Source organism: Sander lucioperca, chromosome 16, assembly GCF_008315115.2.
Source record: "Sander lucioperca isolate FBNREF2018 chromosome 16, SLUC_FBN_1.2, whole genome shotgun sequence".
In the NCBI taxonomy this organism is placed as follows: domain Eukaryota; kingdom Metazoa; phylum Chordata; class Actinopteri; order Perciformes; family Percidae; genus Sander; species Sander lucioperca.
The window spans coordinates 25,298,140-25,324,606 of NC_050188.1; the positions used below are offsets into that span (position 1 = coordinate 25,298,140).

General features: G+C 29.3%; 1 pseudogene; it reads right to left on the minus strand.

The window, feature by feature from the left end:
* Nucleotides 1-1,557: 1,557 nt before the first annotated feature.
* The window catches only part of LOC116051724, a 38,791-nt pseudogene continuing 13,881 nt past the window's right edge, over nt 1,558-26,467 (minus strand).

Below are 26,467 nucleotides of genomic sequence, written 5' to 3' on the forward strand. Positions count from 1 at the left end.
ACGTTTGTTACTTTTTTTCCCCTTTTCATGTTTTTTCTCACTTCTGCGCTTTTTCTGTCATTCTGTCGATATTACGAATCCCACTATGAACCACATACATCGTCATTCATTTTATTGTTAAACCTCTGAGGGGGAACTTTAACACAGAGTTTTATTCTTAATGTATAATTTCTAGAGATGCACCGATAGATCGACCGGTGACCAGAATTAGCCGGTTTTCACGTGCTCGACCATGACCGGCGACCGGCAGGTCAGTCTGACATATGGTGATTTCATGCCGGTCAACGCTACAATTAACTGACAACATAAGTTATACCAGTTACAGTTCTCAAGGACGCACGCACACACGGACGCCACAGCATGGACGCCACAGCACGCTCTCTTTCTCCTTTCTCTCAACTTTTCCGCCGTGTGTGGCGCGTACCCGCTCGCGGTGTGAAGGCGTGTGTCGGCGCTATTCTCCACATGTAGGAACCTGGTGAATTAACCTGCAACATGTCAGCTGTTTGGGAATTCTTCAGCGTGTGTGCAGAAGATAACAAGTTTACAATATGCAACACCTGCAAGGAGAAAGTAGGGCGTGGAGGGACGACACCAAAAACCTAAATCACATTTCTTTAGTTGATATTGGATGTGAAAAGAAGGAAATGGTTCTAACATTGCTCTTTAGATGTGTGTGAATGTCCCACACCAGGAGTAATTTATATAGTTCTATTTTATAGTGATCCATCATCTGTTCAACACATGTTCTATTAAAGAAAAGATTGAAAATAAATACGTGTGTGTGCTGTAAAGTGGTTAGAAAAACTGAAATCGGAATCGGCTAAAATCGGTATCAGCTGGCCTAACTCAAAGAAAATTGGAAATCGGAATCGGCCTAGAAAGTTGTAATCGGTGCAGCTCTAATAATGTTGACTGACATTTTCAGGAATACATAGTCATGGAAATTTGCCGAAAAGTATTGGTTAAAATGCGTGTGAACCCTGTCATTTATTTCACCTGTGAGGAGCATTTTAGGGAACCATCCATGTTGTTTTTTTGACAATTTGGTTGAATGAAAACCCCAAAATTCTGATATAGAAACATTTTGAAAATGGGTCAAATTTGACCCAAAGACAACAGGAGAGTTAAGGTAGATTTTCCCCTCTAAGGAGCTTCAGCGTCCGTCGTTAACGTCCAAGCGGAATCGATGTCGTTGAAACTGAAAGGACCCAAATACCTGCTCAACATGGAAATAATCACCATATTTAAAAAAGAAGTCATATAGCATTATAATAATTATAATAATAATAATAATAATAATAATAGTGTAACGGATTCAGCCCCCATTATATTTTATATGTCATCCAGACTTTTTAAAAAATACAAAAAAATTAAAACGCAGACGTGGAATTCATTCAATCAGAACTTATTTCTTTTGATTTCAAAACGAGATTTTTTTTTTATAAACATGTCACTAAAATGGTTTTAAAAACCTTTTCTTTCAGAACTGCAAAATGTTTTCATAGTTTGGGGGAGAGGACGTTCCCTTGAGCAAATGGTCCACTATTCAGAGAAAAAAATTAGTTTTTTTATTAATGAGAAAAACCATGCGAGGTCTCGCCCTCGGACTTTAAAAACGTTGATTCATTTAATTTTTTTTTTTTGTAAGAAAAATGACAGAAAAGGCCAAAGTAAAAGCCCCTGTCATTCCCGCCAAAATAAAAGCCCCCGTCATTCCCGCCAAAATAAAAGCCTTGTTGTTTTTTTGTACAGGAAACGTTTGCTGAGTCATCGTGCGCGATCGATTGGTCCCCACAGTTAATCGGCAGAAACCAAACTCCATCCTGATGCTTTTGTCCGTTAATTCAGCTCCGTCATCTCAGTGCTTCTCAGCCGCATCGAGGCACAAACCCGTCGTTATGGTAACATTATTTGAGCTGCGGCTCTCTGTCGGAGCTTCCTGCGGCCATCTTTTGGTCCCGACCCACCGGCTGAGAAACACTGACATGTTGTCGTCTCCAGAGTGTGTGTGGGGGGGGGGGGAAGAAGAGGGAAAGTTGATGCTGCGGAATAAAAAGAAAAGGGAAAAATGTCAAATTAAATCCGAACGGGAAGGTTGCCGACATCAAAAACATGAAATATGTCAAATCTGATTTTCTTTTTAAATCCCTGCAACGTGTCCTTTCAAAAAGATGCATTTGTAAACAAGTCCCTCCAGAAAAACGTGATCATGCGATTTCATAATTCAACGCATAATCAGCCAGAGTCTGCATATTTATGGCGGGGGCGCATTTTTATCAAATACGCCACACTTTCGCCGCATAAATTGCAGATTTCCGCGCAAAATACGCGCCGCTTGCATGATTTCATAATCCCCGCATTTTCGTCGCAAAAAAAGTCACATATACAGTGAGGAAAATAAGTATTTGAACACCCTGCTATTTTGCAAGTTCTCCCACTTAGAAATCATGGAGGGGTCTGAAATTGTCATCGTAGGTGCATGTCCACTGTGAGAGACATAATCTAAAAAAACAAATCCAGAAATCACAATGTATGATTTTTTAACTATTTATTTGTATGATACAGCTGCAAATAAGTATTTGAACACCTGAGAAAATCAATGTTAATATTTGGTACAGTAGCCTTTGTTCGCAATTACAGACGTCAAACGTTTCCTGTAGTTTTTCACCAGGTTTGCACACACTGCAGGAGGGATTTTGGCCCACTCCTCCACACAGATCTTCTCTAGATCAGTCAGGTTTCTGGGCTGTCGCTGAGAAACACGGAGTTTGAGCTCCCTCCAAAGATTCTCTATTGGGTTTAGGTCTGGAGACTGGCTAGGCCACGCCAGAACCTTGATATGCTTCTTACAGAGCCACTCCTTGGTTATCCTGGCTGTGTGCTTCGGGTCATTGTCATGTTGGAAGACCCAGCCTCGACCCATCTTCAATGCTCTAACTGAGGGAAGGAGGTTGTTCCCCAAAATCTCGCAATACATGGCCCCGGTCATCCTCTCCTTAATACAGTGCAGTCGCCCTGTCCCATGTGCAGAAAAACACGCCCAAAGCATGATGCTACCACCCCCATGCTTCACAGTAGGGATGGTGTTCTTGGGATGGTACTCATCATTCTTCATCCTCCAAACACGGTTAGTGGAATTATGACCAAAAAGATCTATTTTGGTCTCATCTGACCACATGACTTTCTTTCCATGCATGATTTCAAACCATGACGTCTAGTGTATTACCAACAGTAACCTTGGAAACGGTGGTCCCAGCTCTTTTCAGGTCATTGACCAGCTCCTCCCGTGTAGTTCTGGGCTGATTTCTCACCTTTCTTAGGATCACTGAGACCCCACGAGGTGAGATCTTGCATGGAGTCCCAGTCCGAGGGAGATTGACAGTCATGTTTAGCTTCCTCCATTTTCTAATGATTGCTCCAACAGTGGACCTTTTTTCACCAAGCTGCTTGGCAATTTCCCCGTAGCCCTTTCCAGCCTTGTGGAGGTGTACAATTTTGTCTCTAGTGTCTTTGGACAGCTCTTTGGTCTTGGCCATGTTAGTAGTTGGATTCTTACTGATTGTATGGGATGGACAGGTGTCTTTATGCAGCTAACGACCTCAAACAGGGGCATCTAATTTAGGATAATAAATGGAGTGGAGGTGGACATTTTAAAGGCAGACTAACAGGTCTTTGAGGGTCAGAATTCTAGCTGATAGACAGGTGTTCAAATACTTATTTGCAGCTGTATCATACAAATAAATGGTTAAAAAATCATACATTGTGATTTCTGGATTTGTTTTTTTAGATTGTCTCTCACAGTGGACATGCACCTACGATGACAATTTCAGACCCCTCCATGATTTCTAAGTGGGAGAACTTGCAAAATAGCACGGTGTTCAAATACTTATTTTCCTCACTGTATCTTAGCAGAAAGTTTAAAAATGTTGCGTTAACTTCACACAAGAGCAGCCATTTTCCCGTTGCCATGGGAACGTTACGAAGTGACGTAATTACGTGACGTGAACATCATCGAAAAGCTGCAAACTCCACGATGAAACCACAGTTTTTGCAAGTTCCCGCAATTTCATCGCATAAATATCCCACATATTCCATCGCATTTTTTAAGAAAACGTGCCGCATAATCGAGGATTTTTGCCCAAAACAATCACAAAAAAACTCCGCATTTTTCTGGAAGGACTGGTTAACTTTAGATTCACATTATAATTGCTGTTGACAGCATTAAACGCTCCAAATAAACTGTTTATCTAGTTAATTCCTTCGCCTCCTCCAAAGGGTCCGACTCCGAGCTCCTAAACTACCATCGACACCATCTTAAGGTGAGCCTTGGATTCACTATCTCATTCTTTCAGTCACTGGTTGGTGGAGTTTTCATTTCATAGTATGTATTAAAATGTCACAAGTCGTAGCGTAGTAGCCCACTTGTGTCCGTCGTGTGAGGACAGCAGCGTTTCCTGTGGTTCCTTTTGTGCACACTACACATACAGTTGATAAAACATAATATATGTGACTGGTAATCACACTCCTTGCTGTTTACGTTCATGCACTTGATTTTTATTAAATAAACAACTTATTTTAAACCGTGGAAATGGTTCGTCTCCCTTATTTGTCACGGCTCAGGAGCATGACACGTATATGTCGAACACACTGACTTTTTAAACATAATATACTATGACTTTTTCTCACTTTTTTCGACATACTATACTACGACTTTTAATCACTTTTTTCGACATACTATACTATGACTTTTTTCGACATACTATACTAAGACGAGAGAGGAAAGTATTGCTGGACAGATGTCTTGCATTCAACAAAGCGGCCAGCAGCATCAGGACAGTCCCAGTATCCACAGGAAGATACATTAGGATAACCACAGTGATCTGGGAGCTGACAACTTCAGTATACAAGACACACTTCACTCTAATGGAGGACAGTATCTGGACAAGTTGTATAAAAAGGTTCTACTTTGTGTGTTATATGATCTACATTTCATTGTTCAATTCATATGAATAAAGTGATGTGCTACTCTGTGAAATGTTGATGTAATATATATTAGTATACAATGTATTTGCTGCATGATTGTGTAACTCACACTATGTAGTTCTTTTTAGAAATTATATTTGGATTATTTTTCTAGAAAGGCTTGACCAGGGACTTGGGATGCAAATTAGCCAATTGGCTAGAAACCTTTTATGCAACAGATCTACACATATTGTTATGGCTTTGACTATGATAATTATGTATGTAATAATGTGCGCTGCATTGTCCCTGACAAATAAACTAATAATAATAATCATAAAAGTGCTTTATTTTTGTATCGTATGTCGAAAAAAAGTGATGAAAAAGTCATAGTTTGTCGAAAAACGTTTTGAAAAAGTCATAGTATAGTATGTTGAAAAAAGTGATAAAAAAAGTCATAGTATAGTATGTCGAAAAAAGTCATAGTATGTAGTATGTCGAAAAAAGTGATAAAAAAGTCATAGTATAGGATGTTGAAAAAAGTCATAGTATGTCGAAAAAAGTCATAGTATACTATGTCGAAAAAAGTGATAAAAAAGTCAATATATTATGTTGAAAAAAGTGATAAAAAAGTCATAGTATGTCGGAAAAAAGTCATAGTATAGTATGTCGAAAAAAGTGATAAAAAAGTCATAGTATAGTATGTCGAAAAAAAGTCATATAGTATGTCAAAGTGATAAAACGTCATAGTATAGTATGTCGAAAAAAGTCATAGTATATGTCAAAAAAGTGATAAAAAAGTCATAGTATAGTATGTCGAAAAAAGTGATAAAAAAGTCATAGTATAGTATGTCAAAAAAAGTCATAGTATAGTATGTCGAAAAAAGTGATAAAAAAGTCATAGTATAGTATGTCAAAAAAAGTCATAGTATAGTATGTCGATAAAAAAGTCATAGTATATTATGTCAAAAAAAGTGATAAAAAAGTCATAGTATATTATGTCGAAAAAAGTCATAGTATAGTATGTCGAAAAAAAAAGATAAAAAAGTCATAGTATAGTATGTTGAAAAAAGTGATAAAAAGTGATAGTATAGTATGTCGAAAAAAGTGATAAAAAAGTCATAGTATAGTATGTCGAATACAGTGATTAAAAAGTCATAGTATAGTATGTCGAAAAAAGTGATAAAAAGTGATAGTATAGTATATCGAAAAAAGTCATAGTATATTATGTCGAAAAAAGTCATAGTATAGTATGTCGAAAAAAGTCATAGTATAGTATGTCGAAAAAAGTGATAAAAAAGTCATAGTATAGGATGTTGAAAAAAAAGATAAAAAAGTCATAGTATAGTATATCGAAAAACGTTTTGAAAAAGTCCTAGTATAGTATGTCGAAAAAAGTGATGAAAAAGTCATAGTATATCGAAAAAAGTCATAGTATATTATATCGAAAAAAGTGATAAAAAAGTCAGTATACTATGTCAAAAAAAGTCATAGTATAGTATGTCGAAAAAAGTCATAGTATATTATGTCAAAAAAAGTGATAAAAAAATCATAGTATATTATGTCGAAAAAGTGATGAAAAAGTCATAGTATAGTATGTCGAAAAAAGTCATAGTATAGTATGTCGAAAAAAGTGAAAAAGTCATAGTATAGTATGTCGAAAAAAGTCATAGTATAGTATGTCGAAGAAAGTCATAGTATAGTATGTCGAAAAAAGTGATGAAAAAGTCATAGTATAGTATGTCGAAAAAAGTCATAGTATAGTATGTCGAAAAAAGTGATAAAAAAGTCATAGTATAGTATGTCGAAGAAAGTCATAGTATGTCGAAAAAAGTGATGAAAAAGTCATAGTATATTATGTCAAAAAAAGTGATAAAAAGTGATAGTATAGTATGTCGAAAAAAGTCATAGTATACTATGTCGAAAAAAGTGATAAAAAAGTCAGTATATTATGTTGAAAAAAGTGATAAAAAAGTCATAGTATAATATGTCGGAAAAAAGTCATAGTATAGTATGTCGAAAAAAGTGATAAGTCATAGTATAATATGTCGAAAAAAGTGATAAAAAAGTCATAGTATATTATGTCGAAAAAAGTCATAGTATGTCGGAAAAAAGTCATAGTATAGTATGTCGAAAAAAGTGATAAAAAAGTCATAGTATAGTATGTCAAAAAAAGTCATAGTATAGTATGTCGAAAAAAGTGATAAAAAAGTCATAGTATAGTATGTCAAAAAAAGTCATAGTATAGTATGTCAAAAAAAGTCATAGTATATTATGTCAAAAAAAGTGATAAAAAGTGATAGTATACTATGTCGGAAAAAAGTATGTCGAAAAAAGTGATAAAAGTCAGTATAATATGTCGAAAAAAGTGATAAAAAAGTCATAGTATAGTATGTTGAAAAAAGTGATAAAAAAAAGTCATGGTATAGTATGTCGAAAAAAGTCATAGTATAGTATGTCGAAAAAAGTCATAGTATGTCGAAAAAAGTCATAGTATAGTATGTCGAAAAAAGTCATAGTATGTCGGAAAAAAGTGATAAAAAAGTCATAGTATAGTATGTCAAAAAAAGTCATAGTATAGTATGTAGAAAAAAAAGATAAAAAAGTCATAGTACAGTATGTCGAAAAAAGTCATAGTATATTATGTCAAAAAAAGTGATAAAAAGTGATAGTATAGTATGTCGAAAAAAGTCATAGTATATTATGTCAAAAAAAGTGATAAAAAGTGATAGTATAGTATGTCGAAAAAAGTGATAAAAAAGTCATAGTATAGTATGTCGAAAAAAGTGATAAAAAAGTCATAGTATAGTATGTCAAAAAAAGTCATAGTATAGTATGTCGAAAAAAAAGATAAAAAAGTCATAGTATAGGATGTTGAAAAAAAAGATAAAAAAGTCATAGTATAGTATGTCAAAAAAACTCATAGTATAGTATGTCGAAAAAAGTCATAGTATATTATGTCAAAAAAAGTGATAAAAAGTGATAGTATAGTATATCGAAAAAAGTCATAGTATAGTATGTCAAAAAAAGTCATAGTATAGTATGTCAAAAAAAGTCATAGTATAGTATGTCGAAAAAAGTCATAAAAAAGTCATAGTATAGTACAGGGGTGGCCAACCAGTTCAGCATAAAAAGCCACAAAAAAACCTGCACCATAGCAAAAAGCCACACAACACATGCACGTCCACACTACAACAGCAACAGTGACTTCCAGATCTGATGACAGTCATAATACATAGCAGTTTTCATAGTTTTTTTTCCTCACTTAGATTGACTCAGTGGGAAATCTGACCTGAAAAGGATTGTTATCCACAATCCTTTTCAGGTCTTGCTAGAACTCGGTTGTGCCACTCGAAGCGACTCTTTCACTCGTTTGTCACTAAAGGGGCTTTCAAACAATCTGATTCAGCAGTGAAAGGGTTAATGAGGAAGGTGATCTGTGGCAGCTTTTTTTTCCTCGGGTTGTAGAATTTGTCCTCAAAACTGCTGCTGCATTATTTTTTATTTTAAAATAATTGGCAAATGTATTGGCAAGTGCATTCCATTTTTTTTTTCTACTTATCTGAAATGTTTCAAAAAGTAAAAAATAAAAAAAATAAATCCACCAATAACACAGCCCCCAGCCACACAGTAAGAGCCTCAAAGGAGCAGGCAAAGAGCCGCATATGGCTCAAGAGCCACAGGTTCGCCACCCCTGGTATAGTATGTCGAAAAAAGTGATGAAAAAGTCATAGTATATTATGTCGAAAAAAGTGATAAAAAAAGTCATAGTATATTATGTCGAAAATGTGATGAAAAAGTCATAGTATAGTATATTGAAAAAAGTCATAGTATATTATGTCGAAAAAAGTGATAAAAAAGTCATAGTATAATATGTTGAAAAAAGTCATAGTATAGGATGTTGAAAAAAAAGATAAAAAAGTCATAGTATAGTATGTCAAAAAAAGTCATAGTATAGTATGTCGGAAAAAAGTCATAGTATAGTATGTCGAAAAAAGTGATAAAAGTCATAGTATAGTATGTCGAAAAAAGTCATAGTATAGTATGTCAAAAAAAGTGATAAAAAGTGATAGTATATTATATCGAAAAAAGTCATAGTATAGTATGTCAAAAAAAGTCATAGTATATTATGTCGAAAAAAGTCATTGTATAGTATGTCGAAAAAAGTGATAAAAAAGTCATAGTATAGTATGTCAAAAAAAGTGATAAAAAAGTCATAGTATAGTATGTCAAAAAAAGTCACAGTATAGTATGTCGAAAAAAGTCATAGTATAGTATGTCGAAAAAAGTCATAGTATAGTATGTCGAAAAAAGTGATGAAAAAGTCAGTATATTATGTCGAAAAAAGTGATGAAAAAGTCATAGTATATTATGTCGAAAAAAGTCATAAAAAAGTCATAGTATAGTATGTCGAAAAAAGTCATAGTATATTATGTCGAAAAAAGTGATGAAAAAGTCATAGTATATTATGTCGAAAAAAGTGATGAAAAAGTCATAGTATAGTATGTCGAAAAAAGTCATGGTATATTATGTCAAAAAAAGTGATAAAAAAAGTCATAGTATATTATGTCGAAAATGTGATGAAAAAGTCAGAGTATAGTATATTGAAAAAAGTCATAGTATATTATGTCGAAAAAAGTGATAAGTCATAGTATAATATGTTGAAAATTGTGATGAAAAAGTCATAGTATAGTATGTCGAATACAGTGATTAAAAAGTCATAGTATAGTATGTCGAAAAAGTTATAGTATAGTATGTCGGAAAAAGTGATAAAAAAAGTCATAGTATAGTATATGGAAAAAAGTCAGGGTATAGTATGTCGAAAAAAGTGATAAAAAAAGTCATAGTATAGTATGTCGAAAAAAAAGATAAAAAAGTCATAGTATAGTATGTTGAAAAAAAAGATAAAAAAGTCATAGTATATTATGTCAAAAAAAGTGATAAAAAAGTCATAGTATATTATGTCGAAAATGTGATGAAAAGTCATAGTATAGTATGTCGAAAAAAGTGATAAAAAAGTCATAGTATAGTATATCGAAAAAAGTCATAGTATAGTATGTCGAAAAAAAAAGATAAAAAAGTCATAGTATAGTATGTTGAAAAAAGTGATAAAAAGTGATAGTATAGTATGTCGAAAAAAGTCATAGTATACTATGTCGAAAAAAGTGATAAAAAAGTCATAGTATATTATGTTGAAAAAAGTGATAAAAAAGTCATAGTGTACTATGTTGAAAAATGTGATGAAAAAGTCATAGTATAGTATGTCGAATATAGTGATTAAACATACTTATCGAAAAAAGTCATAGTATAGTATGTCAAAAAAAGTCATAGTATAGTATGTCAAAAAAAGTCATAGTATATTTTGTCGAAAAAAGTCATAGTATAGTATGTCGAAAAAAGTCATAAAAAAGTCATAGTATAGTATATTGAAAAAAGTCATAGTATATTATGTCGAAAAAAGTGATAAAAGTCATAGTATAATATGTTGAAAATTGTGATGAAAAGTCATAGTATAGTATGTCGAATACAGTGATTAAAAAGTCATAGTATAGTATGTCGAAAAAGTTATAGTATAGTATGTCGGAAAAAGTGATAAAAAAAGTCATAGTATACTATGTTGAAAATTGTGATGAAAAAGTCATAGTATAGTATGTCGAAAAAAGTGATAAAAAAAGTCATAGTATATTATGTCGAAAATGTGATGAAAAAGTCATAGTATAGTATATTGAAAAAAGTCATAGTATATTATGTCGAAAAAAGTGATAAAAAAGTCATAGTATAATATGTTGAAAAAAGTCATAGTATAGTATGTCGAAAAAAATGATGAAAAAGTCATAGTATAGTATGTCGAAAAAAGTGATAAAAAAGTCATAGTATAGTATGTCAAAAAAAGTCATAGTATAGTATGTCGGAAAAAAGTCATAGTATAGTATGTCGAAAAAAGTGATAAAAGTCATAGTATAGTATGTCGAAAAAAGTCATAGTATAGTATGTCAAAAAAAGTGATAAAAAGTGATAGTATATTATCGAAAAAAGTCATATAGTAGTCAAAAAAACTCATAGTATAGTATGTCAAAAAAAGTCATAGTATATTATGTCGAAAAAAGTCATAGTATAGTATGTCGAAAAAAGTGATAAAAAAGTCATAGTATAGTATGTCAAAAAAAGTCATAATATAGTATGTCAAAAAAAAAGATAAAAACAGTCATAGTATAGGATGTTGAAAAAATAGATAAAAAAGTCATAGTATAGTATGTCAAAAAAACTCATAGTATAGTATGTCGAAAAAAGTCATTGTATAGTATGTCGAAAAAAGTGATAAAAAAGTCATAGTATAGTATGTCAAAAAAAGTGATAAAAAAGTCATAGTATAGTATGTCAAAAAAAGTCACAGTATAGTATGTCGAAAAAAGTCATAGTATAGTATGTCGAAAAAAGTCATAGTATAGTATGTCGAAAAAAGTGATGAAAAAGTCAGTATATTATGTCGAAAAAAGTGATGAAAAAGTCATAGTATATTATGTCGAAAAAAGTCATAAAAAAGTCATAGTATAGTATGTCGAAAAAAGTCATAGTATATTATGTCGAAAAAAGTGATGAAAAAGTCATAGTATATTATGTCGAAAAAAGTGATGAAAAAGTCATAGTATAGTATGTCGAAAAAAGTCATGGTATATTATGTCAAAAAAAGTGATAAAAAAAGTCATAGTATATTATGTCGAAAATGTGATGAAAAAGTCAGAGTATAGTATATTGAAAAAAGTCATAGTATATTATGTCGAAAAAAGTGATAAGTCATAGTATAATATGTTGAAAATTGTGATGAAAAAGTCATAGTATAGTATGTCGAATACAGTGATTAAAAAGTCATAGTATAGTATGTCGAAAAAGTTATAGTATAGTATGTCGGAAAAAGTGATAAAAAAAGTCATAGTATAGTATATGGAAAAAAGTCAGGGTATAGTATGTCGAAAAAAGTGATAAAAAAAGTCATAGTATAGTATGTCGAAAAAAAAGATAAAAAAGTCATAGTATAGTATGTTGAAAAAAAAGATAAAAAAGTCATAGTATATTATGTCAAAAAAAGTGATAAAAAAGTCATAGTATATTATGTCGAAAATGTGATGAAAAAGTCATAGTATAGTATGTCGAAAAAAGTGATAAAAAAGTCATAGTATAGTATATCGAAAAAAGTCATAGTATAGTATGTCGAAAAAAAAAGATAAAAAAGTCATAGTATAGTATGTTGAAAAAAGTGATAAAAAGTGATAGTATAGTATGTCGAAAAAAGTCATAGTATACTATGTCGAAAAAAGTGATAAAAAAGTCATAGTATATTATGTTGAAAAAAGTGATAAAAAAGTCATAGTGTACTATGTTGAAAAATGTGATGAAAAAGTCATAGTATAGTATGTCGAATATAGTGATTAAACATACTTATCGAAAAAAGTCATAGTATAGTATGTCAAAAAAAGTCATAGTATAGTATGTCAAAAAAAGTCATAGTATATTTTGTCGAAAAAAGTCATAGTATAGTATGTCGAAAAAAGTCATAAAAAAGTCATAGTATAGTATATTGAAAAAAGTCATAGTATATTATGTCGAAAAAAGTGATAAAAGTCATAGTATAATATGTTGAAAATTGTGATGAAAAAGTCATAGTATAGTATGTCGAATACAGTGATTAAAAAGTCATAGTATAGTATGTCGAAAAAGTTATAGTATAGTATGTCGGAAAAAGTGATAAAAAAAGTCATAGTATACTATGTTGAAAATTGTGATGAAAAAGTCATAGTATAGTATGTCGAAAAAAGTGATAAAAAAAGTCATAGTATATTATGTCGAAAATGTGATGAAAAAGTCATAGTATAGTATATTGAAAAAAGTCATAGTATATTATGTCGAAAAAAGTGATAAAAAAGTCATAGTATAATATGTTGAAAAAAGTCATAGTATAGTATGTCGAAAAAAATGATGAAAAAGTCATAGTATAGTATGTCGAAAAAAGTGATAAAAAAGTCATAGTATAGTATGTCAAAAAAAGTCATAGTATAGTATGTCGGAAAAAAGTCATAGTATAGTATGTCGAAAAAAGTGATAAAAGTCATAGTATAGTATGTCGAAAAAAGTCATAGTATAGTATGTCAAAAAAAGTGATAAAAAGTGATAGTATATTATATCGAAAAAAGTCATAGTATAGTATGTCAAAAAAACTCATAGTATAGTATGTCAAAAAAAGTCATAGTATATTATGTCGAAAAAAGTCATAGTATAGTATGTCGAAAAAAGTGATAAAAAAGTCATAGTATAGTATGTCAAAAAAAGTCATAATATAGTATGTCAAAAAAAAAGATAAAAACAGTCATAGTATAGGATGTTGAAAAAATAGATAAAAAAGTCATAGTATAGTATGTCAAAAAAACTCATAGTATAGTATGTCGAAAAAAGTCATAGTATATTATGTCAAAAAAAGTGATAAAAAGTGATAGTATAGTATATCGAAAAAAGTCATAGTATAGTATGTCAAAAAAACTCATAGTATAGTATGTCAAAAAAACTCATAGTATAGTATGTCAAAAAAACTCATAGTATAGTATGTCGAAAAAAGTCATAAAAAAGTCATAGTATAGTATGTCGAAAAAAGTCATAGTATAGTATGTCGAAAAAAGTGATGAAAAAGTCAGTATATTATGTCGAAAAAAGTGATGAAAAAGTCATAGTATATTATGTCGAAAAAAGTCATAAAAAAGTCATAGTATAGTATGTCGAAAAAAGTGATGAAAAAGTCATAGTATATTATGTCGAAAAAAGTGATGAAAAAGTCATAGTATAGTATGTCGAAAAAAGTCATGGTATATTATGTCAAAAAAAGTGATAAAAAAAGTCATAGTATATTATGTCGAAAATGTGATGAAAAAGTCAGAGTATAGTATATTGAAAAAAGTCATAGTATATTATGTCGAAAAAAGTGATAAAAGTCATAGTATAATATGTCGAAAAAAGTGATGAAAAAGTCATAGTATATTATGTCGAAAAAAGTCATAAAAAAGTCATAGTATATTATGTCGAAAAAAGTGATGAAAAGTCATAGTATATTATGTCGAAAAAAGTGATGAAAAAGTCATAGTATAGTATGTCGAAAAAAAGTCATGGTATATTATGTCAAAAAAAGTGATAAAAAAAGTCATAGTATATTATGTCGAAAATGTGATGAAAAAGTCAGAGTATAGTATATTGAAAAAAGTCATAGTATATTATGTCGAAAAAAGTGATAAAAGTCATAGTATAATATGTTGAAAATTGTGATGAAAAAGTCATAGTATAGTATGTCGAAAAAGTTATAGTATAGTATGTCGGAAAAAGTGATAAAAAAAGTCATAGTATACTATGTTGAAAATTGTGATGAAAAAGTCATAGTATAGTATGTCGAAAAAAGTGATAAAAAGTGATAGTATAGTATGTCGAAAAAAGTCATAGTATATTATGTCAAAAAAAGTGATAAAAAGTGATAGTATAGTATATCAAAAAAAGTCATAGTATAGTATGTCGAAAAAAGTGATAAAAAAGTCATAGTATAGTATGTCGAAAATGTGATGAAAAAGTCATAGTATAGTATATTGAAAAAAGTCATAGTATATTATGTCGAAAAAAGTGATAAAAAAGTCATAGTATAATATGTTGAAAAAAGTCATAGTATAGTATGTCGAAAAAAATGATGAAAAAGTCATAGTATAGTATGTCGAAAAAAGTGATAAAAAAGTCATAGTGTACTATGTTGAAAAATGTGATGAAAAAGTCATAGTATAGTATGTCGAATATAGTGATTAAAAAGTCATAGTATAGTATGTCGAAGAAAGTCATAGTATAGTATGTCAAAAAAAGTGATGAAAAAGTCATAGTATAGTATGTCGAAAAAAAGTCATAGTATATTATGTCAAAAAAAGTGATAAAAAAGTCATAGTATATTATGTTGAAAAAAGTGATAAAAAAGTCATAGTATAGTATGTCGGAAAAAAGTCATAGTGTAGTATGTCGAAAAAAGTGATAAAAGTCATAGTATAGTATGTCGAAAAAAGTCATAGTATAGTATGTCAAAAAAAGTCATAGTATAGTATGTCGAAAAAAGTGATAAAAAAGTCATAGTATAGTATGTCAAAAAAAGTCATAGTATAGTATGTCAAAAAAAGTCATAGTATATTATGTCGAAAAAAGTCATAGTATAGTATGTCGAAAAAAGTGATAAAAAAGTCATAGTATAGTATGTCAAAAAAAGTCATAGTATAGTATGTTCAAAAAAAAGATAAAAAAGTCATAGTATAGGATGTTGAAAAAATAGATAAAAAAGTCATAGTATAGTATGTCAAAAAAAGTCATAGTATAGTATGTCGAAAAAGTTATAGTATAGTATGTCGGAAAAAGTGATAAAAAAAGTCATAGTATAGTATATCGAAAAAAGTCAGGGTATAGTATGTCGAAAAAAGTGATAAAAAAAGTCATAGTATAGTATGTCGAGAAAAAAAAGATAAAAAAGTCATAGTATAGTATGTTGAAAAAAGTGAAAAAAGTCATAGTATAGTATGTCGAAGAAAGTCACAGTATAGTATGTCGAAAAAAAGTCATAGTATATTATGTCAAAAAAAGTGATAAAAAGTGATAGTATAGTATGTTGAAAAAAGTCATAGTATACTATGTCGCAAAAAGTGATAAAAAAGTCATATTATATTATGTTGAAAAAAGTGATAAAAAAGTCATAGTATAATATGTCGAAAAAAGTCATAGTATAGTATGTCAAAAAAAGTGATAAAAAGTGATAGTATAGTATATCGAAAAAAGTCATAGTATAGTATGTCAAAAAAACTCATAGTATAGTTTGTCAAAAAAAGTCATAGTATATTATGTCGAAAAAAGTCATAGTATAGTATGTCGAAAAAAGTGATAAAAAAGTCATAGTATAGTATGTCGAAAAAAGTGATAAAAAAAGTCATAGTATAGTATGTCAAAAAAACTCATAGTATAGTATGTCAAAAAAACTCATAGTATATGATGTCGAAAAAAGTCATAGTATAGTATGTCGAAAAAAGTCATAGTATAGTATGTCGAAAAAAGTGATGAAAAAGTCATAGTATATTATGTCGAAAAAAGTCATAGTATAGTATGTCGAAAAAAGTGATGAAAAAGTCATAGTATATTATGTCGAAAAAAGTGATGAAAAAGTCATAGTATAGTATGTCGAAAAAAGTGATAAAAAAAGTCATAGTATAGTATGTCGAAAAAAGTGATGAAAAAGTCATAGTATATTATGTCGAAAAAAGTGATGAAAAAGTCATAGTATATTATGTCAAAAAAAGTGATAAAAAAAGTCATAGTATATTTTGTCGAAAATGTGATGAAAAAGTCATAGTATATTATGTCGAAAAAAGTCATAGTATATTATGTCGAAAAAAGTGATAAAAAAGTCATAGTATAATATGTTGAAAAAAGTCATAGTATAGTATGTCGAATACAGTGATTAAAAAGTCATAGTATATAGTATGTCGAATACAGTGATTAAAAAGTCATAGTATAGTATGTCGAAAAAGTTATAGTATAGTATGTCGAAAAAAGTCATAGTATAGTATGTCGAAAAAAGTGATAAAAAAAGTCATAGTATAGTATGTCGAGAAAAAAAAGATAAAAAAGTCATAGTATACTATGTTGAAAATTGTGATGAAAAAGTCATAGTATAGTATGTCGAATACAGTGATTAAAAAGGCATAGTATAGTATGTCGAAAAAGTTATAGTATAGTATGTCGGAAAAAGTGATAAAAAAAGTCATAGTATAGTATATCGAAAAAAGTCAGGGTATAGTATGTCGAAAAAAGTGATAAAAAAAGTCATAGTATAGTATGTCGAGAAAAAAAAGATAAAAAAGTCATAGTATAGTATGTTGAAAAAAGTGAAAAAAGTCATAGTATAGTATGTCGAAGAAAGTCATAGTATAGTATGTCGAAAAAAGTGATGAAAAAGTCATAGTATAGTATGTCGAAAAAAAGTCATGGTATATTATGTCAAAAAAAGTGATAAAAAAAGTCATAGTATATTATGTCGAAAATGTGATGAAAAAGTCAGAGTATAGTATATTGAAAAAAGTCATAGTATATTATGTCGAAAAAAGTGATAAAAGTCATAGTATAATATGTTGAAAATTGTGATGAAAAAGTCATAGTATAGTATGTCGAAAAAGTTATAGTATAGTATGTCGGAAAAAGTGATAAAAAAAGTCATAGTATACTATGTTGAAAATTGTGATGAAAAACTCATAGTATAGTATGTCGAAAAAAGTGATAAAAAGTGATAGTATAGTATGTCGAAAAAAGTCATAGTATATTATGTCAAAAAAAGTGATAAAAAGTGATAGTATAGTATATCAAAAAAAGTCATAGTATAGTATGTCGAAAAAAGTGATAAAAAAGTCATAGTATAGTATGTCGAAAATGTGATGAAAAAGTCATAGTATAGTATATTGAAAAAAGTCATAGTATATTATGTCGAAAAAAGTGATAAAAAAGTCATAGTATAATATGTTGAAAAAAGTCATAGTATAGTATGTCGAAAAAAATGATGAAAAAGTCATAGTATAGTATGTCGAAAAAAGTGATAAAAAAGTCATAGTGTACTATGTTGAAAAATGTGATGAAAAAGTCATAGTATAGTATGTCGAATATAGTGATTAAAAAGTCATAGTATAGTATGTCGAAGAAAGTCATAGTATAGTATGTCAAAAAAAGTGATGAAAAAGTCATAGTATAGTATGTCGAAAAAAAGTCATAGTATATTATGTCAAAAAAAGTGATAAAAAAGTCATAGTATATTATGTTGAAAAAAGTGATAAAAAAGTCATAGTATAGTATGTCGGAAAAAAGTCATAGTGTAGTATGTCGAAAAAAGTGATAAAAGTCATAGTATAGTATGTCGAAAAAAGTCATAGTATAGTATGTCAAAAAAAGTCATAGTATAGTATGTCGAAAAAAGTGATAAAAAAGTCATAGTATAGTATGTCAAAAAAAGTCATAGTATAGTATGTCAAAAAAAGTCATAGTATATTATGTCGAAAAAAGTCATAGTATAGTATGTCGAAAAAAGTGATAAAAAAGTCATAGTATAGTATGTCAAAAAAAGTCATAGTATAGTATGTTCAAAAAAAAGATAAAAAAGTCATAGTATAGGATGTTGAAAAAATAGATAAAAAAGTCATAGTATAGTATGTCAAAAAAAGTCATAGTATAGTATGTCGAAAAAAGTCATAAAAAGTCATAGTATAGTATGTCGAAAAAAGTGATGAAAAAGTCAGTATATTATGTCGAAAAAAGTCATAAAAAAGTCATAGTATAGTATGTCGAAAAAAGTCATAGTATAGTATGTCGAAAAAAGTGATGAAAAAGTCATAGTATATTATGTCGAAAAAAGTCATAAAAAAGTCATAGTATAGTATGTCGAAAAAAGTCATAGTATAGTATGTCGAAAAAAGTGATGAAAAAGTCATAGTATATTATGTCGAAAAAAGTGATGAAAAAGTCATAGTATATTATGTCGAAAAAAGTGATGAAAAAGTCATAGTATAGTATGTCGAAAAAAGTCATGGTATATTATGTCAAAAAAAGTGATAAAAAAAGTCACAGTATATCATGTCGAAAATGTGATGAAAAAGTCAGAGTATAGTATATTGAAAAAAGTCAAAGTATATTATGTCGAAAAAAGTGATAAAAGTCATAGTATAATATGTTGAAAATTGTGATGAAAAAGTCATAGTATAGTATGTCGAATACAGTGATTAAAAGTCATAGTATAGTATGTCGAAAAAGTTATAGTATAGTATGTCGGAAAAAGTGATAAAAAAGTCATAGTATACTATGTTGAAAATTGTGATGAAAAAGTCATAGTATAGTATGTCGAATACAGTGATTAAAAAGGCATAGTATAGTATGTCGAAAAAGTTATAGTATAGTATGTCGGAAAAAGTGATAAAAAAAGTCATAGTATATTATGTCGAAAAAAGTCATAGTATAGTATGTCGAAAAAAGTGATAAAAAAGTCATAGTATAGTATGTCGAAAAAAGTGATAAAAAAAGTCATAGTATAGTATGTCAAAAAAACTCATAGTATAGTATGTCAAAAAAACTCATAGTATATGATGTCGAAAAAAGTCATAGTATAGTATGTCGAAAAAAGTCATAGTATAGTATGTCGAAAAAAGTGATGAAAAAGTCATAGTATATTATGTCGAAAAAAGTCATAGTATAGTATGTCGAAAAAAGTGATGAAAAAGTCATAGTATATTATGTCGAAAAAAGTGATGAAAAAGTCATAGTATAGTATGTCGAAAAAAGTGATAAAAAAGTCATAGTATAGTATGTCGAAAAAAGTGATGAAAAAGTCATAGTATATTATGTCGAAAAAAGTGATGAAAAAGTCATAGTATATTATGTCAAAAAAAGTGATAAAAAAAGTCATAGTATATTTTGTCGAAAATGTGATGAAAAAGTCATAGTATATTATGTCGAAAAAAGTCATAGTATATTATGTCGAAAAAAGTGATAAAAAAGTCATAGTATAATATGTTGAAAAAAGTCATAGTATAGTATGTCGAATACAGTGATTAAAAAGTCATAGTATATAGTATGTCGAATACAGTGATTAAAAAGTCATAGTATAGTATGTCGAAAAAGTTATAGTATAGTATGTCGAAAAAAGTCATAGTATAGTATGTCGAAAAAAGTGATGAAAAAGTCATAGTATAGTATGTCGGAAAAAGTGATAAAAAAAGTCATAGTATACTATGTTGAAAATTGTGATGAAAAAGTCATAGTATAGTATGTCGAATACAGTGATTAAAAAGTCATAGTATAGTATGTCGAAAAAGTTATAGTATAGTATGTCGGAAAAAGTGATAAAAAAAGTCATAGTATAGTATATCGAAAAAAGTCAGGGTATAGTATGTCGAAAAAAGTGATAAAAAAAGTCATAGTATAGTATGTCGAGAAAAAAAAGATAAAAAAGTCATAGTATAGTATGTCGAAAATGTGATGAAAAAGTCATAGTATAGTATATTGAAAAAAGTCATAGTATATTATGTCGAAAAAAGTGATAAAAAAAGTCATAGTATAATATGTTGAAAAAAGTCATAGTATAGTATGTCGAAAAAAATGATGAAAAAGTCATAGTATAGTATGTCGAAAAAAGTGATAAAAAAGTCATAGTGTACTATGTTGAAAAATGTGATGAAAAAGTCATAGTATAGTATGTCGAATATAGTGATTAAAAAGTCATAGTATAGTATGTCGAAGAAAGTCATAGTATAGTATGTCAAAAAAAGTGATGAAAAAGTCATAGTATAGTATGTCGAAAAAAAGTCATAGTATATTATGTCAAAAAAAGTGATAAAAAAGTCATAGTATATTATGTTGAAAAAGTGATAAAAAAGTCATAGTATAGTATGTCGGAAAAAAGTCATAGTGTAGTATGTCGAAAAAGTGATAAAAGTCATAGTATAGTATGTCGAAAAAAGTCATAGTATAGTATGTCAAAAAAAGTCATAGTATAGTATGTCGAAAAAAGTGATAAAAAAGTCATAGTATAGTATGTCAAAAAAAGTCATAGTATAGTATGTCAAAAAAAGTCATAGTATATTATGTCGAAAAAAGTCATAGTATAGTATGTCGAAAAAAGTGATAAAAAGTCATAGTATAGTATGTCAAAAAAAGTCATATTATAGCATGTTGAAAAAAGGATAAAAAGTCATAGTATAGGATGTTGAAAAATAGATAAAAAAGTCATAGTATAGTATGTCAAAAAAAGTCATAGTATAGTATGTCGAAAAAAGTCATAAAAAGTCATAGTATAGTATGTCGAAAAAAGTGATGAAAAAGTCAGTATATTATGTCGAAAAAAGTCATAAAAAAGTCATAGTATAGTATGTCGAAAAAAGTCATAGTATAGTATGTCGAAAAAAGTGATGAAAAAGTCATAGTATATTATGTCGAAAAAAGTCATAAAAAAGTCATAGTATAGTATGTCGAAAAAAGTCATAGTATAGTATGTCGAAAAAAGTGATGAAAAAGTCATAGTATATTATGTCGAAAAAAGTGATGAAAAAGTCATAGTATATTATGTCGAAAAAAGTGATGAAAAAGTCATAGTATAGTATGTCGAAAAAAGTCATGGTATATTATGTCAAAAAAAGTGATAAAAAAAGTCACAGTATATCATGTCGAAAATGTGATGAAAAAGTCAGAGTATAGTATATTGAAAAAAGTCAAAGTATATTATGTCGAAAAAAGTGATAAAAGTCATAGTATAATATGTTGAAAATTGTGATGAAAAAGTCATAGTATAGTATGTCGAATACAGTGATTAAAAAGTCATAGTATAGTATGTCGAAAAAGTTATAGTATAGTATGTCGGAAAAAGTGATAAAAAAAGTCATAGTATACTATGTTGAAAATTGTGATGAAAAAGTCATAGTATAGTATGTCGAATACAGTGATTAAAAAGGCATAGTATAGTATGTCGAAAAAGTTATAGTATAGTATGTCGGAAAAAGTGATAAAAAAAGTCATAGTATAGTATATCGAAAAAAGTCAGGGTATAGTATGTCGAAAAAAGTGATAAAAAAAGTCATAGTATAGTATGTCGAGAAAAAAAAGATAAAAAAGTCATAGTATAGTATGTTGAAAAAAGTGAAAAAAGTCATAGTATAGTATGTCGAAGAAAGTCATAGTATAGTATGTCGAAAAAAGTGATGAAAAAGTCACAGTATAGTATGTCGAAAAAAAGTCATAGTATATTATGTCAAAAAAAGTGATAAAAAGTGATAGTATAGTATGTTGAAAAAAGTCATAGTATACTATGTCGCAAAAAGTGATAAAAAAGTCATATTATATTATGTTGAAAAAAGTGATAAAAAAGTCATAGTATATTATGTTGAAAAAAGTGATAAAAAAGTCATAGTATAATATGTCGAAAAAAGTCATAGTATAGTATGTCAAAAAAGTGATAAAAAGTGATAGTATAGTATATCGAAAAAAGTCATAGTATAGTATGTCAAAAAAACTCATAGTATAGTTTGTCAAAAAAAGTCATAGTATATTATGTCGAAAAAAGTCATAGTATAGTATGTCGAAAAAAGTGATAAAAAAGTCATAGTATAGTATGTCGAAAAAAGTGATAAAAAAAGTCATAGTATAGTATGTCAAAAAAACTCATAGTATAGTATGTCCAAAAAACTCATAGTATATGATGTCGAAAAAAGTCATAGTATAGTATGTCGAAAAAAGTCATAGTATAGTATGTCGAAAAAAGTGATGAAAAAGTCATAGTATATTATGTCGAAAAAAGTCATAAAAAAGTCATAGTATAGTATGTCGAAAAAAGTCATAGTATATTATGTCGAAAAAAGTGATGAAAAAGTCATAGTATATTATGTCGAAAAAAGTGATGAAAAAGTCATAGTATAGTATGTCGAAAAAAGTCATGGTATATTATGTCAAAAAAAGTGATAAAAAAAGTCATAGTATATTATGTCGAAAATGTGATGAAAAAGTCAGAGTATAGTATATTGAAAAAAGTCATAGTATATTATGTCGAAAAAAGTGATAAAAAAGTCATAGTATATTATGTTGAAAAAAGTGATAAAAGTCATAGTATAGTATGTCGGAAAAAAGTCATAGTATAGTATGTCGAAAAAAGTGATAAAAGTCATAGTATAGTATGTCGAAAAAAGTCATAGTATAGTATGTCAAAAAAAGTGATAAAAAGTGATAGTATAGTATATCGAAAAAAGTCATAGTATAGTATGTCAAAAAAAGTCATAGTATAGTATGTCAAAAAAAGTCATAGTATATTATGTCGAAAAAAGTCATAGTATAGTATGTCGAAAAAAGTGATAAAAAAGTTATAGTATAGTATGTCAAAAAAAGTCATAGTATAGTATGTTCAAAAAAAAGATAAAAAAGTCATAGTATAGGATGTTGAAAAAATAGATAAAAAAGTCATAGTATAGTATGTCGAAAAAAGTCATAGTATGTCGGAAAAAAGTCATAGTATAGTATGTTGAAAAAAGTGATAAAAAAGTCATAGTATAGTATGTCAAAAAAAGTCATAGTATAGTATGTCGAAAAAAGTCATAAAAAGTCATAGTATAGTATGTCGAAAAAAGTCATAGTATATTATGTCGAAAAAAGTGATGAAAAAGTCATAGTATATTATGTCGAAAAAAGTGATGAAAAAGTCATAGTATAGTATGTCGAAAAAAGTCATGGTATATTATGTCAAAAAAAGTGATAAAAAAAGTCATAGTATATCATGTCGAAAATGTGATGAAAAAGTCAGAGTATAGTATATTGAAAAAAGTCATAGTATATTATGTCGAAAAAAGTGATAAAAGTCATAGTATAATATGTTGAAAATTGTGATGAAAAAGTCATAGTATAGTATGTCGAATACAGTGATTAAAAAGTCATAGTATAGTATGTCGAAAAAGTTATAGTATAGTATGTCGGAAAAAGTGATAAAAAAAGTCATAGTATACTATGTTGAAAATTGTGATGAAAAAGTCATAGTATAGTATGTCGAATACAGTGATTAAAAAGTCATAGTATAGTATGTCGAAAAAGTTATAGTATGTCGGAAAAAGTGATAAAAAAAGTCATAGTATAGTATATCGAAAAAAGTCAGGGTATAGTATGTCGAAAAAAGTGATAAAAAAAGTCATAGTATAGTATGTCGAGAAAAAAAAGATAAAAAAGTCATAGTATAGTATGTTGAAAAAAGTGAAAAAAGTCATAGTATAGTATGTCGAAGAAAGTCATAGTATAGTATGTCGAAAAAAGTGATGAAAAAGTCACAGTATAGTATGTCGAAAAAAAGTCATAGTATATTATGTCAAAAAAAGTGATAAAAAGTGATAGTATAGTATGTTGAAAAAAGTCATAGTATACTATGTCGCAAAAAGTGATAAAAAAGTCATATTATATTATGTTGAAAAAAGTGATAAAAAAGTCATAGTATAATATGTCGAAAAAAGTGATAAAAAAGTCATAGTATATTATGTTGAAAAAAGTGATAAAAAAGTCATAGTATAATATGTCGAAAAAAGTCATAGTATAGTATGTCAAAAAAACTCATAGTATAGTTTGTCAAAAAAAGTCATAGTATATTATGTTGAAAAAAGTGATAAAAAAGTCATAGTATATTATGTTGAAAAAAGTGATAAAAAAGTCATAGTATAATATGTCGAAAAAAGTCATAGTATAGTATGTCAAAAAAACTCATAGTATAGTTTGTCAAAAAAAGTCATAGTATATTATGTCGAAAAAAGTCATAGTATAGTATGTCAAAAAAAGTGATAAAAAGTGATAGTATAGTATATCGAAAAAAGTCATAGTATAGTATGTCAAAAAAACTCATAGTATAGTTTGTCAAAAAAAGTCATAGTATATTATGTCGAAAAAAGTCATAGTATAGTATGTCGAAAAAAGTGATAAAAAAGTCATAGTATAGTATGTCGAAAAAAGTGATAAAAAAGTCATAGTATAGTATGTCAAAAAAACTCATAGTATAGTATGTCAAAAAAACTCATAGTATATGATGTCGAAAAAAGTCATAGTATAGTATGTCGAAAAAAGTCATAGTATAGTATGTCGAAAAAAGTGATGAAAAAGTCATAGTATATTATGTCGAAAAAAGTGATGAAAAAGTCATAGTATATTATGTCAAAAAAAGTGATAAAAAAAGTCATAGTATATTATGTCGAAAATGTGATGAAAAAGTCATAGTATAGTATATTGAAAAAAGTCATAGTATATTATGTCGAAAAAAGTGATAAAAAAGTCATAGTATAATATGTTGAAAAAAGTCATAGTATAGTATGTCGAATACAGTGATTAAAAAGTCATAGTATAGTATGTCGAAAAAGTTATAGTATAGTATGTCGAAAAAAGTCATAGTATAGTATGTCGAAAAAAGTGATAAAAGTCATAGTATAGTATGTCAAAAAAACTCATAGTATAGTATGTCGAAAAAAGTGATAAAAAGTGATAGTATAGTATATCGAAAAAAGTCATAGTATGTCAAGAAAACTCATAGTATACTATGTCGAAAAAAGTGATAAAAAAGTCATAGTATAGTATGTCGAAAAAAGTGATGAAAAAGTCATAGTATATTAGGTCGAAAAAAGTGATGAAAAAGTCATAGTATAGTATGTCGAAAAAAGTCATAGTATATTATGTCAAAAAAAGTGATAAAAAAAAGTCATAGTATAATATGTTGAAAAATGTGATGAAAAAGTCATAGTATAGTATGTCAAAAAAGTCATAGTATAACAAAAAAAGTCATAGTATAGTATGTCAAAAAAACTCATAGTATAGTATATCGAAAAAAGTCATAGTATAGTATGTCATAAGAAGTCATGGTATAATATGTCATGACCAGATTAATCAACAATGAAAGCAATAGTTAGTTGCAGCCCTACACTAACACTGAGACTGCGAGTGTAAATTAATACCAATTTAAATCTCTGGGTTAAGTGAGAAACAAAATCAAAGCCTCACCTGTCTGCTCATGTCTGCTCTTCTGCCTGAGGCTGTGATTGGCTGACGTCTTTAGATTCCTCCTGGATCTGAGGCTGTGATTGGCTGCCGTCTTCGGATTCCTCCTCTTCCTCCTCCTCCTCCTCCTCCTCCTCTTCCTCGTTACAGTCGTCATCAGTGGCCTCCTCTCCTTGTTCTTTCACCTCCATCTCTTCTTCGCTGTCTGCATGCCCTGCCGTTGCTGCTTCCTCCTCCTCCTCCTCCTCTTCCTCTTCCTCTTCCTCTTCCTCCTCCTCGTCCTCTCCCGCGGCCTCCTCGTCACTGAAGGGCTCCCTCCCCTCCTCCGCCCGCCTGGCCGTCTCCGAGAACCAGTCCCTCACCTGCTCGTAGCTCATGCTGGACTTGGTGACCAGGTCGTCCAGGTCTCTTTCGCTCAGGGCTCGGTGTTTGAGGTAGTAGTCCTTCAGGAACGACTTACCGGACTTCACCTGTAGGACGGAGAGACGTGAATTAACGGAAACACATAATACTACTACTATTAACCCTCCGGTTGTTCTCAGGTCAAATTTGACCCTTTTTCAAAAAGTTTCTTTAAAAGTTCCCATGACATGCTGCTTTTTGGATGCTTTTATACAGACAGATAACTGTCAGACACACATGACAGTTATAAACCAAACACGTCTCTGTTATTAGGGTGCTTTGGTTTGAGCCAGGTGTACCTAATAATAATCTAATCTGCGGAGACAGACAGACCTTGATGGTGGTGGCGCCCCCCTGTGGCGAACGCTTGCAGGGGTACGGCCGGCGTGTCCTACGTGACCAACCACGGAAACGCTTCCTGGACTTCTTCGGGGTCTTCGCTCCGCCGTTCAGCGCCTCGTCCACCTTAAAAATACATACATTCATTTAGTTTAAAAGGTCCCATGACATGGTGCCCTTT